We start from the raw sequence: 13429 nt of genomic DNA, 5'->3' as shown, positions 1-13429 counted from the left end.
TATTTAGTACAAATAAGAGCAGGCCTGTTTTATAGTTCTGACTGTGGGAAGTCAACTCATAACTTACCACTGTCTCCCCGATTTTATGAGATAACCCTGGCTAGAAATAGCTTTTTAAAAATAGGCTTAACAAAGCTAAACATAATCTTTAGCATACAATCCAGCAATTGTGCTCCTAGGTATCTATACAAATGAACTGAAAACTTCTGTCCACACAGAAACCTGCAAACAAATGTTTACAGCATCTCTATGCATTCCTGCAAAAATCAGAAGCAATCAAGATATCCTTCAATAGGTGAATACATAAATAAACTTTGATACATCTATAAAGTGGAATGTTATTCAGGGTTGAAAAGAAATGCACTATCAAGCTACAAAAAACATGGAGGAAACTTAAATGCATAATGCTAAGTGAAAGAAATTAGTCTGAAAAAGTTACACACTATATGATTTCAACTATATGTCATTCTGGAAAATGCAAAACTGTAGAGGCAGTAGAAAGATCACTGGCTATGTGAAGTTAGGAGAAAGGGAGGAGGAATTTTAGGGTGACTCACAGGGCATTTTTAGGGCAGTGAAACTATTCTGTATGATACTGTGATAGTAGATACATAACAATATGCGTTTGTCAAAACCCATAGAACCATACAATATAGAGAGTGAACCCAATTATAATCTGTGGGCTTAAATTAATAATCATGCATCAATAGTATATATTGAATTATAGCACATGTACTGCACCAACAAAAGATGTTAATAACAGGGAAAAGCATGTATGCAGTGGGGTAGGAGGAGGGAGTATATGGGAACTTTGTACTTCCTATTAAAATTTTCTGTAAACTAAAACTGCTTGAAGATATAAAGCCTGTTAATTAAAAAGCTCAGCTTAGTCAAATTAATCAAATAATTTATTCAGTTACTCATCTTTTATTTTCAACAAACATTTATTAAGCACCTAATCTGTTTCAGTCATGCTGGTCATCACTCTGAGACACATGTGAGATCATCTTGTGACACTTATTCACAAACAGTTCCAATGACACCGTTAACAGAAACTCAGTTCTCTAAAAGACTGAAATGGATAACGGCAAGAATTATGGCAAGAATCAATGAAACACCCGAAAGTGTTTCCCAACTTTTGAAGATGAAAGAGGTCCCAGCTTTTGAAGATTAAATTGAAGGCTACAAGTCCTTTCTAGAATCCACACCCTCAAAGGATAATAATATTTAGAACTCAGAAATGTTTGCCTGTGAGAATGTAACTGGAAAAAACCTCTGCAGATGTGACTCAGATGGTAAAAAATCTGCCTGCAATGCAGGAGACTAAGGTTCGATCCCTGTGTCAGGAAGACCCTCTGTCAACCCACACCAGTATTCTTGCCTGGGAAATCCCATGGACAGAGGAGCCTGGCAGGCTATAGGCCACAGGGTCACAAAGAGTCAGACATGACTGAGCCTCTAACACTCACTCAATAATGATATTCAGGAAGATTATGGAAAATTCAAGCTTAAGCAATAATAGGTTCATTCATTTTTCTAAATAAAATCAAACAACTTGAGTACCGCCCCCCCCCACCCCCCCCCCCCCACCCCGCACTCATCAGGTAGAGGAGAAACCCAACATCAGTCACTAGTGGCTCCCTTATCCTGTCCACTGGATGGTACAAGACCCCTGGTTCTGGGAAAATGTTACAGACTCTAACTCATGGTGGTGCTACTGCTGCATCATCACTTCTTTTGCTTCCCAGGGTGGATGTCTGGTGCTATGGTCTTCTGCTATTTGCCCAAGACTGCTTCTTGGAAGGGACTTCCAGCTGACCTGGCTGTATTTTCCCTTCCAAATCCTTTATCTGACCACAGGAGCCCTCTTCACAGCTTAAGGCTGCTGTGTTTTTTGTCCAGCCCCCAGAGACACCTGGCAGTCACCTCCTGTCCAAGGGCAAGCCTCGTTGGTACACTACATGGGAGCAGGGTGTATATCCTTGCCTCTCAGATACCCCCCACTTCTCTATCTGCCACGCTCTCCCCTCCAAGAACTTCATTTGCTTTACCTTCAAGAGTCTGCTACCATCTTGTTTCAGCCTGGTCTATATCTCAACAGAAAGCAAAGATCCCCGAACTCTCCCTCAGAGAATCTCCTAAAGGGAGATAGAAGACAGCAATAGGGGAAAAGTGCTTTTCTTTCTTTCCTAGAGCACCTCCAAAACATTATACATTTCCCAATGGGGCTATCCTACAATAGCTATCAGTAAAGAATTTAGCTATCTTTATTTTCAAAACAAAATCACTTTTCATGAACTAAGTATCAGCTCCTGTCAGACCTCAGGCTCCTGGCCCTGGGCCTTCAGAAGAGGCCTCATCACACCACACATCCATTGACAGCAGAGTCCCACCGACCTGGAGATAAATCCAAGGTCAGCAAAAAATGTTAAAAGCTGATATGGTCAAAATTCCCTATGGCTCTGCATGAGGAAACTAACCCTCTGCAGAATTTCACTTAGTCCATCACAGAGACCATGTTTTCTAGTATTTGGATGTATCATTCTTTCATTGCAAGAGTACCAGATGAATTGGTTGGTTTGCATTTAGAGGTCATGGTGCATGAAAAATACCTACCTTTAAGCACAACGATCACCCTTAATGTCATTTGATGCCCTCTCTAAGAGAGGTCTACTCTCTGAGGGACAGCTGACCTCCCACCTCTATGCGCTCAGGGGCATATGCTCAAGGGGTGCAATGACTGATGGGGTCAAAGGCACCATTTTTATTGCTCACTCTCCTCTCTTTGTCCTTTTCCCTCTGTCTCCACCTCCACTCTCCCAAGTGGGTTTAGCTGTCTTTGGGTATGGAGGGACTCCACTATGCAATAAACTCTTGCTTGCTCTCTGCTAGGCCTGGAGCGGGTCAGACAAGCCTCGCCTTGTCAGTCAGCTTCCTGGTCTTTCTGACCCTCCTGTTGGCAGTCTCTGTAGGCTGCCATCTTGGATTGTTCTTTGGTGGATCTCTCTGGTTCATTCCTGAACTTGACTACACACTTTTCCTTCAGTCTAGAATGGATTTGGGGATCTGTTGTGCCTTTGGGTAACCTGACTTTGGCCCAGCCTCCATTTGGGGGTCATGGCATTTCAGGGCTGGTGACAGTAGCTGGGAGGGCCTTGCTCTGCAGTGATGTAATAGGAGATCTGTTTGTCTCAGTCTTCCGAGCCCATTCTCACCAACATTTTTAGAGATAGGAATTCTTCCGTATATTTCCCACAAGTTTCTGCCCCAGCGTGAGCTCTTCTTTGAGTACAATTTCTGAGGTGCTTTCTCAGTGATCTTCCCAGAGTCATAGGTAGTAAACGGAATGGTTAGATGCTCTTCGCTTCTGTGTGTTTGTCTGTTTGTTTGTTTTCTTTTGGCTGTGCCATGCAACATGTGGAATCTTAGTTCCCTGACCAGGGATCAAACCCATGCCTCCTGCAGCGAAAGCAGGAGGACCACTGGACTGCTAGGGCAGTCCCTAAATACTCGTTGCTTCTTGTAAGCTAGGAACAGTGAGAAAAAAAAGCTTTGCCTTAAGACAGACAGAATATTGGCTCTGCCTTTGATGTGTGACCAGGAAAAAATTCCTTAGTCTCTCTGAACATCTCTTAAGACCCTACTGTAAAACCTACCTTGCAGTTATGAAATTGTATTACCTTCCTTGGAGGTTATTGTGAAGAATAGAGTTATACAAAAGTGCACATGGATGGTTAACAACTGTTAGCTCTTCTTTTTTTGGTTTCTTTTGGCCATGCCATGCAGCATGCGGTATCTTCTCCACCCAGGGATCAAACTAATGCCCCCTGCATTGGGAGTGTATAGTCTTAACCACTGGACCACTAGGGAAGTCAACAACTATTAGCTTTTACTCACACTTATCACTTCCTCAGATGGACTCAGTGCACTGTGGGACAGCTGAAGCACTTTCTTCTCTTTCTTTGTATGGCTAAATCTGTTTTGCTTTAGACTGAGGTAAAGTACACACCTGGGCTTAGGTCCCCACTCTGTCCCTCACTTGATGTGAGACTTGGGTGGGCCTTTTGTCTCTCTCAGCTGCAGTTTTCTTACTTCCAAAGTGAGGGTAATAATATCTGTGCTGTGCTGTGCTAAGTCGCTTCAGTCGCGTCCGCCTCTGTGACACTATGGAATGAATGCCAGGCTCCTCTGTCCATGTGATTCTCCAGGCAAGAATACTGGGGTCAGCTCCATGCCCTCCTCCAGGGGATCGTCCCTTCCCAGGGACTGAGTTCGTGCCTCTTACGTCTCAGGTGGGTTCTTACCACTAGCGCCACCTGGCAAGCCCAATGGTATCTACTCCTTATAATTGGAGAGTCAGAAGGGAAGTAGGGTGAATGGTGAGCACAGTGCTTGGGTCAAATCTTCTTCCCTGATACTGAGTACACACCTCTCTCCTCTCAAATCATAGGTTCACTGTGGGTAGGGACACAGTTGAGTGACTCCCAGCCCAGCGCCGGCACAAAGAGGGGCCTCAGCAGCCAGCAATGGAAAAAACAAGCAAGTATTCTTTCCCTGGTTCTCAGGAGACTTGAAGTCTGTAACATTAAGGTCCCATAGCAATCGAAAAGATAAACAACCCCAGAATAGGTTCCTACACGTTAAATAGGGCAGCATTCAAATGGATCATGATAGAAAAAACAAAAATTTCAACTATGTCCTATAAAGGAAGGCTCATAGGACATGGTTCAAGGAAGGAAAACACTCTGGAAAGTTGTGCCAGGGATTTCAGACTGAGGGCAAATACATTCATTGTAAAAATATTACATTGTGTGTGTGCTCAGTCATGTCCGACTCTTTGCAACCCGAGGGACTGTAGCCTGCCAAGCTTCTTTCCATGGAATTTTTCAGGCAAGAATACTAGAGTGGGTTACCATTTCCTCCTCTGGGGCGGGGTGGGGGGTCTTCCCAATGCAGAGATCGAATGCGCGCCTCCTATGTCTCCAGCATTGCAGGCAGAGTCTTTTACCACTAAGTCATTGGGGAAACCCTAAAATGTGTGTGTATGTGTGTGTGTGTGCTAAGTCACTTCAGTCATGTCTGACTCTGCGATCCCATGGACTGTAGCCTGCCAGGCTCCTTTGTTCATGGGGATTCTGCAGGCAAGAAAACTGAAGTGGGTTGCCATGCCCTCCACTAGGGGATCTTCCCAGTTGAATTCATATCTCCTGCAGCTCCTGCATTGCAGGTGGATTCTTTACTGCTGAACAACCAGGAAAGCCCCAAATATTAATATGGTCTGCTAAAAGATGTTTTTGAACCAAAGACAGTGTCTTAAATAAAAACACTGTGATCACAGCACCCCTGTAAATGTTATTCAGGGACTCAGTTTCCCTTTTTCTAAGGGCTGGATTAGTCCATGAGGCCTCATGCACTTTGACAAGATGTCTGTCTATCTTATCCTTAAAGATAGGGAAAAGACACTAGTATTTTAAGTGGGAGCAGGCCAGGATCTGATTTATGCTTTTTACAGCCCAGACTTTTTCTCATTTTACTCCTGCCACCATCTGTTCTTCCTCCTGCCTTTTGTGCTTTATCTCCTCTTGGTTTTTCTTTCTATAGGGTCCCCTCTTTCTCTGGCCTGCATCAATTGCTCCCTTCTCTGAGCTCACTGGGTTTGCTGGGATCTTCATTTGCACTCTGCCCTGGGACATGTATACTATAATTACCTAGTTAATTAATTCATTCAGCAAGCATGTATTGGACAGTTGCTGGGTGTTAAGTGCTAGAAACACGGAGATGGTAGGACAGACCTCTGTTCCCCAGTAGCCTGTAGTCTGGAGAGCTGAGGCAGCTACATAAACAAATCCCTGGAGACTGGGGTAAGCCCTTGATAAGCACTGCAGTGTTTCATGGGATCCAAGATAAGGGGTTCCTATCCATGGGGGAAGGGGGACTGGGTAGGGTGGGGTGAGCTAGGGGAGACATCCTCGTGAGAGGAGGTTGGACTGGGAATGAGGGTAGTGGGATGGTGTGCAGAGGGCTCGGGTAATCAAAGGATGGGGCAGAAATTGGACAGTGAGGACTTGCAAGGAACATGTAACAGAAGGCTGAGAAGAATAGCCAGGAAGGAAACATGGTGGGAAACGAACAACACGACACCCAGGGGGCCTGTCTTCTGTTGGTGAGGCGGGCAGGAAAAAGCTTGTTGTTGAGCTGGTGACGGATCCTATGTGGGCTTCATTGATTTCTTCACTGAAATGCCACACTGCAGGGAGCAGAACTGACCAGGTCTCTGCCTTCAGAGCCTGTAGAAGCCTAGCTGGTGGCCAGGTTAATAATACAGGGTGATGAGTACTGACTGCTATGGGGGTCACTAGGAAAGAGCCTGACCCAGCCCTCAGGGCCCAGGGAAGGCTTCCTGGAAGTGGTGTTCCCTGATCAGCTCCCCTGAGCTGGGCTCTGTGGGGTTGAACAGGTAGAAGGTGAGCAAGGTGTGTGCATAGAGAGATCATGATGGCCCACCTTTTCTCTGAGCCCAGCAGGCCCGAGAAGCCAAGCCCCAGGCCCAGGCTGGAGCAAGAGGATAGGAAGTAGGCTAGAACAGGGCCGAAGAGCACTGCTGGCTGCTCTGTGGTCTTCCCGGCCGTCCCCCTGGAACATGGGCTGATCTGCAAACACAGCAAGTTAGGTCAAATATGTGCGGTTAGGTCCTGGCTCCGCCAACCCAGCTCACTAAGCAAATAGCAAAATATTTTTTTTCTCTTTTCTTCCTAAATGAAATCTTCCCTGGGTGCATAATTTATAGAACTCCAGCGAACTGCAGTTTGGCTTTCTTCCCAAGAAAGGAAAACATCTCCTCAGATTTTCCGCACACCCACCCCATCCTGCTGGCTGCCTGCCAAGACTTCCCAGCAGGGCGGGGGCAGGGCTGCCGCAGCTCTGGAGAGAGGGAGGGAGGTCCTGCAGCTCCGGGGCAGCGTGGGCAGCAATTTCAGGGGTGGATGCCGCACTGGTGGGCGGGGTGGGGGTGGGGGTTCGTTCGTACAGGTGTGAGAAGGTGGAAATTGGTGTGTGATGGGAGGTGGGGTGGGCAGGAAACCGTGCAGACAGCAAGGCTGCTAGGAGCCACCCTGGGACCAGCAGACACAGGAATAGGGCATCAATGTTTACAAAGCACCATCTCAACTCGTGTGAGTCTCCCAGCAACTATATGAGGTGGGTGGGACACATATAATTACAATTCCCATATAACTGATGAATTGCTAACAGAGTGAGCAGGTAACTTGAAATTAGCCTGATCCATGTTAGAATCCCACCTCTGCCAGTGGGTGATGGTGGGCAAGTTGCGAATCCTGCAGCTTCACCTGTCTGGTAGGGACAATGGAAGTACTTCTCCTAAGGGGCTTGTGAGGGTTAAATGAGATACTGCCTCTGAGGAGTCCACCCCAGCCCCCGCCCTCAACAGATGCTCTGTTGTTTCAGTAATGGCTAAGAGGTTTGCTGGGATGGTGACCCAGGGGTTCTGCCTCCTCAGCCCTTTATGGTGCCAGCCACTTGTGTGCCCCACCCCGGCCCCCCTGCCCCCCCCCCACTCCCCCCTCCCCCCCAGCCAGCTCATTCCAGAGCTGCGGCAGCAAGCTCTCCTGGCTCAGAGATCTCGGCTGAGAGCTGAGGAGTCTTTAAGTCCAGTAGGTCAGTCCTTAAATCCAAATGCCGGCCATGTTCTGTGGGAGCAAATAGCTTGAGAAACTGCATAGCTCGTGAAACTCAAGCTGCAGAACATGAGCCCCAGTTCACGATCGGCCTGTTTCCTCTTATAGTCAAGGGCGAGCATCCAAATCCCCCTTCATTTATCACTGTCATTGCTGCTCAGAAAGGTCAGCCTGCATTCCTCTCGCTTCTAGCCACTTGGCCCTGAGCAGTGCTTCTGACTTAAGAGGCGCTGGGCCTTGCACGTAGTAGGCATTCTCAGACCTTTGCAGAGAGGTGGTCAGGCTGTGCCCTCTGTCATTGGCTGGAAGTCTGTATTATTACAGCATGTGTGAAAAACAGCATGTCCTCATCAGGGCCAGCTCAGTGCCTGTGAGTTATAGACCCAGACTGTTTCCCCATGGAAAATTCTACAATTTTTATAACTGTTCTCTCAGGCTGGCACCCTCTTCCCCTGCAGCTGGTTCTTCCTGTTCAGTTCTCAGCCTAAATGTGGCTTCCATATGAGCCTGTCTGACTGTCACACTGAAAGGGGCTCTCCTTGACCCAACCAAACCACTGTCTATCTCATCATTGTTCTGAATCCTTTACATGGTCCTCACTGCCTGGAGCAATTTGTTTATTGTATTCCTGACTAGAATGTAAGCTACAAGAGAGCAGGACCGTGTCTGTCTTGGTCATCATGGTGGTTCCAGCATCTGGCATACAGTTGAGCTCAGTAGTTATGTATTTAACAGGGAGATGAAACAAGTTCAAGATCGTGGGGTCCAGCGCCTTCATTTTGCAGACAAGTGTGAGGCTCAGAAGGGTTAAGATGACTGATGTTAGTTTGCTTGTGCCAGGCACCCCTGCCACGAGCTTTCCCCCCAGGAACGTATTCCTTAATTCTCAGGAGTCTCTGGAAACAATACATGGTAATGATTTGCCTTTCTATCTACAAAGAAGGACTATTTCCTGTTTCTGAATAGCTACAGCACCAAAAATATCTGGTGTGTGCTCCAATAAGCCAGAGGACAGTTTGCTCACTTGGGCTGAAAATGGAAAACACACAGATGCACATGCAAACACCCTGACAAGATATTCAAATAGGCTAACATGGGAGTAAGGAATGATCATATGGTATGATGTCATCCTTTTGGGTGTCAGCTAGCTGGGGAAACCCCACAACTGCCCGCGTCACATTTGGTGTAGGAGGAGACACTTTTCCCTTTAGAACCTGAAGGAAGAACAGAGGGCTCACGAAGACTCAGTGTGGACTTGTGGGCTGGCAGCTTCCTCAGAGAGTGTGATTCGAGGGTGAACTCTGAAGAGGGGTGTGAAGGGTCCAGCCAACACCGGCTTAGTCAGGGCTGGTTGTGTTATCATCCTTAAAGATGGATTATTCTAGCTAGGACTCACTTGCTTCCATGTTTCACAGACTCCCACTGGCTTTCTCATATTTATTCCAGGGAAGATGACAGGAAATGACTCACACCACGTAGCAGAATGAGCTAGCTCTGGTAAAAGGTTATGCAGAGCTGTAAGAAGTTAATAATAATGATTATTATAACAGCCACTACTTCATTTATGTTATACTGTCTGTGTCCCAGGCAATGTGCTAAGGTCTTAGGTATATTAACTCATTCAGTTGTATAAGGCTGGAACTATTTTTGTCCTGCTTAACACATAGGAAACAACCACTCGATCCTATGAAGAAGGAGCTATTTTTATTCCTATTTTACGAATGAAAAAGAAATTTGATGAAGTCAAGTGGCTTGCCCATGGTTACTCAACTGGGCAGGGACACAGTCAGAATTCTAACTGTGGCATATGGTGTGAGTGCGAAAGTGATATAAGGCGCAAAAAGTGATATAGTGGGGGAGGAGTAACATGAGGTAGAGGTTTAAGAGGTACAAACTACTATGTATAATATAAACAAACTACAAAGGTATATTGTAAAACACAGGGAATATCACCAATATTTTATAAGAACTTTAAATTGATTATAACCCTTACTAATTGTGAATCACTATGTCATACACCTGAAACTTGTATATTATACATTAGTTAAGAAAAAATGATTTAATGACCTAGGAGCATGAAGGTGATGGTTAAGGTAAATTAGAGGGGTAGTGTTTTGATAACTGGCAGTTGCCCACATTGTCTCTAGCCTCTTGCTTTTGGTAATTGACTGTAACACATATCTACCAAAAATTCACAGGTGCATTTTTAGAAATGAAAGGAAGTGAGTTTTAAGAGAAGGCACTGCCATGGTTATAATGTCGTTACTGTCCTAGTCATGAGGATGCCAGGCAGACCCAGGATTTAGACTTGAACCTGTAATCAGTATGATTAGGGTTGGCTTCAAGAGATAGAAAACACAAAATAATGTTTCCAACCCCCAAGGCTTTATTCTCTCACGTAATACTGGTTGTGGCAGTTACATGAAGTCTTCAGGCACTCAGACTCCTTCCACATCTCTGGTCTATCATTCCTAGGGTGTAGTCCTCACCCCAAAGTCCAAGAAGGGTGCTGGAGAGCCACCATCACATCTGTGTCCCAGACAGCCAAATAGAAACAGCAGGAGAAAGTGTTCCCTCTCCCCTTTAAAGGGTAAAAATGGGATTTTAATGTTCTTTGTACTACTCTCTCCCCTTTTCTTTCTCCCTCTTTCCAAATACCCAGCACAGTTGCTCAAAGTGTATCTGAGAGACCACTCTATTTCAAATTTAGTCTTCGGACATAAGTGCTCAATAAATGTTTGTTTCTGATGATGGGAACACATGACCCACCTTGTGTTCTAGCTTCTCGGTCAGGCACCACAACTCCCAATGCCCTCCAGGGCTAGACGGGAAATGATGGAATGGATGAAGTAGTTTGGGGTAAGGAAAACGAGCGGTGACAATTGTTGTCAACTAGAGAACACAACCCCTGAGAAACCAACCATTGCTATTCAGCTCTGGCAAATTATGGTCAGCTGGGAATACGGATTCTATGTTGCCAACTCTCTCGTAATTTGATAGAAGCTGGAAAAAAAATCTGTATTTTAATGTTAAATATGATTTTTATTTTATTTTTTTCCATTTATTTTTATTAGTTGGAGGCTAATTACTTTACAACATTGCAGTGGTTTTTGTCATACATTGAAATGAATTAGCCATGGATTTACATGTATTCCCCATCCCGGTCCCCCCTCCCACCTCCCTCTCCACCCCATCCCTCTGGGTCTTCCCAGTACACCAGGCCTGAGCACTTGTCTCATGCATCCAACCTGGGCTGGTGATCTGTTTCACCCTAGATATACATGTTTCGATGCTGTTCTCTTGAAACATCCCACCCTCGCCTTCTCCCACAGAGTCCACAAGTCTGTTCTATACATCTGAGTCTCTAAATATGATTTTTAAATATTAGGCCAATATTATGTGTTTGTTGGGTTGGAAACATATGTACATGCGTGCTCAGTTGTGTCCCACTCTTTTTGACCCCATGGACCATAGCCTGCCAGGCTCCTCTGTCCATGGGATTTTTTAGGCAAGAATACTAGAGGAAGTTGCCATTTCCTCCTCCAGAGGCTCTTCCCAACCCAGGGATAGAACTATCTCTTGCATTTCCTGCACAGGCAGGCAAACTGTTTACCACTAATGATCTTGAGCTCAAATTTTGTATTTGATTAATTCAGCAGAATCTGGAATATAATGGGTCTCGATGTTTGTGAAATACATTTTTCAAATTGCTTATTGCTTTCTTCTTCCCAGAAGACTGAGTAAAACATCCAGAAGAACTATTAGAAGACTAAGGCATATATGTCTTTGTCATTTACATGTTCGTTGTTCCAGAGTTTTATTTCTCCCTCTCTGCCTTGAAGGCAGAGATTGTATTATCCATCACATCTGCCTCTTCCTTTTTAAGGAGAGTTCCCCAAAGTTACACATGATACTGCCACTTTTGTCTCATTGGATAAAACACAGTTACGTTACTGGGAACCTGGGAAATTAAGTCTTTTAGCTTGGTGGCAATGGATCAGCTAAAAACTTGGGTTCTTGTACTAAAGAAGAAGTGGGGAAAGGATACCTGCAGTCTCTTCCTCATGCCCCTGAAGAGAGAATTTTGCAGCACTGGAGCTGCCAGTCATCAAATTCTATTCTATAGTAACTATCATGAATTATAGGATGTCAGAGATAGTAGTGGTCTTAAAGCCTTCTGGTCTAACTCATTCATTTTATACATAAGACATTTGAGGACTGGAGTAGCAAATGGATTTACCCAGGGTCACGTGATAAAAGAAGCTGTCCTTCTAATTCTGTCTCGTACCCAGTGTCTTTGCCAGCATGTATTGATGCCCAGATCCCTGCGTTCAGCCTCAGTGATTCCTCCCTGCCATTGCGATGCACCCAGACTCTCTCATCCTACCCCCACTGTCTGAACTCAGCAGTCTCTCACCCTCATTCCTAATCAAATCTCCACTGCTGTCTTTCTCAGTCCCTCCAGCCCAAGGTTCAATTCCTGGGTTGGGAAGATCCACTGGAGAGGTGATAGGCTACCCACTCCTATATTCTTGGGCTTCCTTTGTGGTTCAGTTAGTAAAGAATCTGCCTGCAAAAACACCAATACAGTATATTAATGCATATATATGGAATTTAGGAAGATTGTAATGATGACCCTATATGTGAGACAGCAAAAGAGACACAGAAGTAAAGAACAGTCTTTTGGACTCTGTGGGAGAAGGTGAGGGCGGGATGAGAGGGTAGCGTTGAAACTTGTTTATTATCATATGTGAAGCGGATTGCCAGTCCAGGTTCGATGCATGAGACAGGGTCTCAGGGCTGGTGCACTGGGATGACCCTGGGTGATGGGATGGGGAGGGAGGTGGAAGGGGGGTTCTGGATGGGGAACACATGTGTGCCCGTGGCTGATTCATGTCGATGTTTGGCAAAAACCACTACAATATTGTAATTAGCTTCCAATTAAAATAAATAAATTAATTAAAAAAATCAAAACAACAACAAAAAAAGAAAACTGGAAAAAAAAAAAAAGAATCTGCCTGCAATGTGGGAGATCTGGGTTGTATCCCTGGGTTGGGAAGATACCCTGGAGAAGAGAAAGGCTACCAACTCCAGTATTCTGGCCTGGAGAATTCCATGGACTGTATAGTCTATTGTGTAACGAAGGGTCAGACACGACAGAGCCACTTTCACTTCCAGCCTAAGGATGGCTCATGGTTTTTATTGTAAGGAGGAACTGGTGTTGATTGGTAGAGGTGTTCAGGGACGGTCTCCCACGGACATTTTGAGGGCTCAAAAGTGGGAAGGTTCACTGGGTTTGACTGAAGAGGTCTGTTGCAATTGTTGCTCAAGCAATGGAGACCTTTGGAATAAGGTGGTTTTTTTTTTTGGTTTTTTTTTTTACCTCGGCCCTGGTTTCTTTTGCTTTAGGAGTGAGGAAGAAACCTTCTTCATGGGCATTTTCACCAGGTGTCTGACACACAAGAGTGACAGGCCTGTTCCTAAAGTTGGCTGAAACTCCTGCCACTGCAGCCCTCAGGAAGCGGGTAGGTGATGGTGTGACTTCTCATGTATCAGAAGCTCAAGGCCGTTCATCACCTGGTGCATAGACTCCAACTGGCCAGTGGGGCAGGCCCATCTGATTGATCTTGCATAAGAAAGATAACTCTTATCATCACTCCACAAACTGATCTTACAAAAATAGACGGGCCTGGGCTGTGACCAGTGCTCTGGAGTTACCAAAGCAGTGAGGTTCT

At 45.3% G+C, this 13429-nt stretch overlaps 1 long non-coding RNA gene across 3 annotated transcripts in view; it reads left to right on the top strand.

Moving 5' to 3' along the window:
• The window catches only part of LOC139036041 (uncharacterized), a 39052-nt gene that overhangs the window by 18028 nt on the left and 7595 nt on the right, over positions 1–13429 (top strand). For all 3 annotated transcript variants that reach the window (XR_011488738.1, XR_011488737.1, XR_011488736.1), the window contains exon 2: positions 13104–13219. This is a non-coding gene — a long non-coding RNA (uncharacterized lncRNA). The remainder of the gene's footprint in view (positions 1–13103; positions 13220–13429) is intronic.

Source organism: Odocoileus virginianus, chromosome 7 (genome assembly GCF_023699985.2).
Source record: "Odocoileus virginianus isolate 20LAN1187 ecotype Illinois chromosome 7, Ovbor_1.2, whole genome shotgun sequence".
Taxonomy (NCBI): Eukaryota; Metazoa; Chordata; class Mammalia; order Artiodactyla; family Cervidae; genus Odocoileus; species Odocoileus virginianus.
This window is presented reverse-complemented; position numbering and strand designations above follow the sequence as displayed.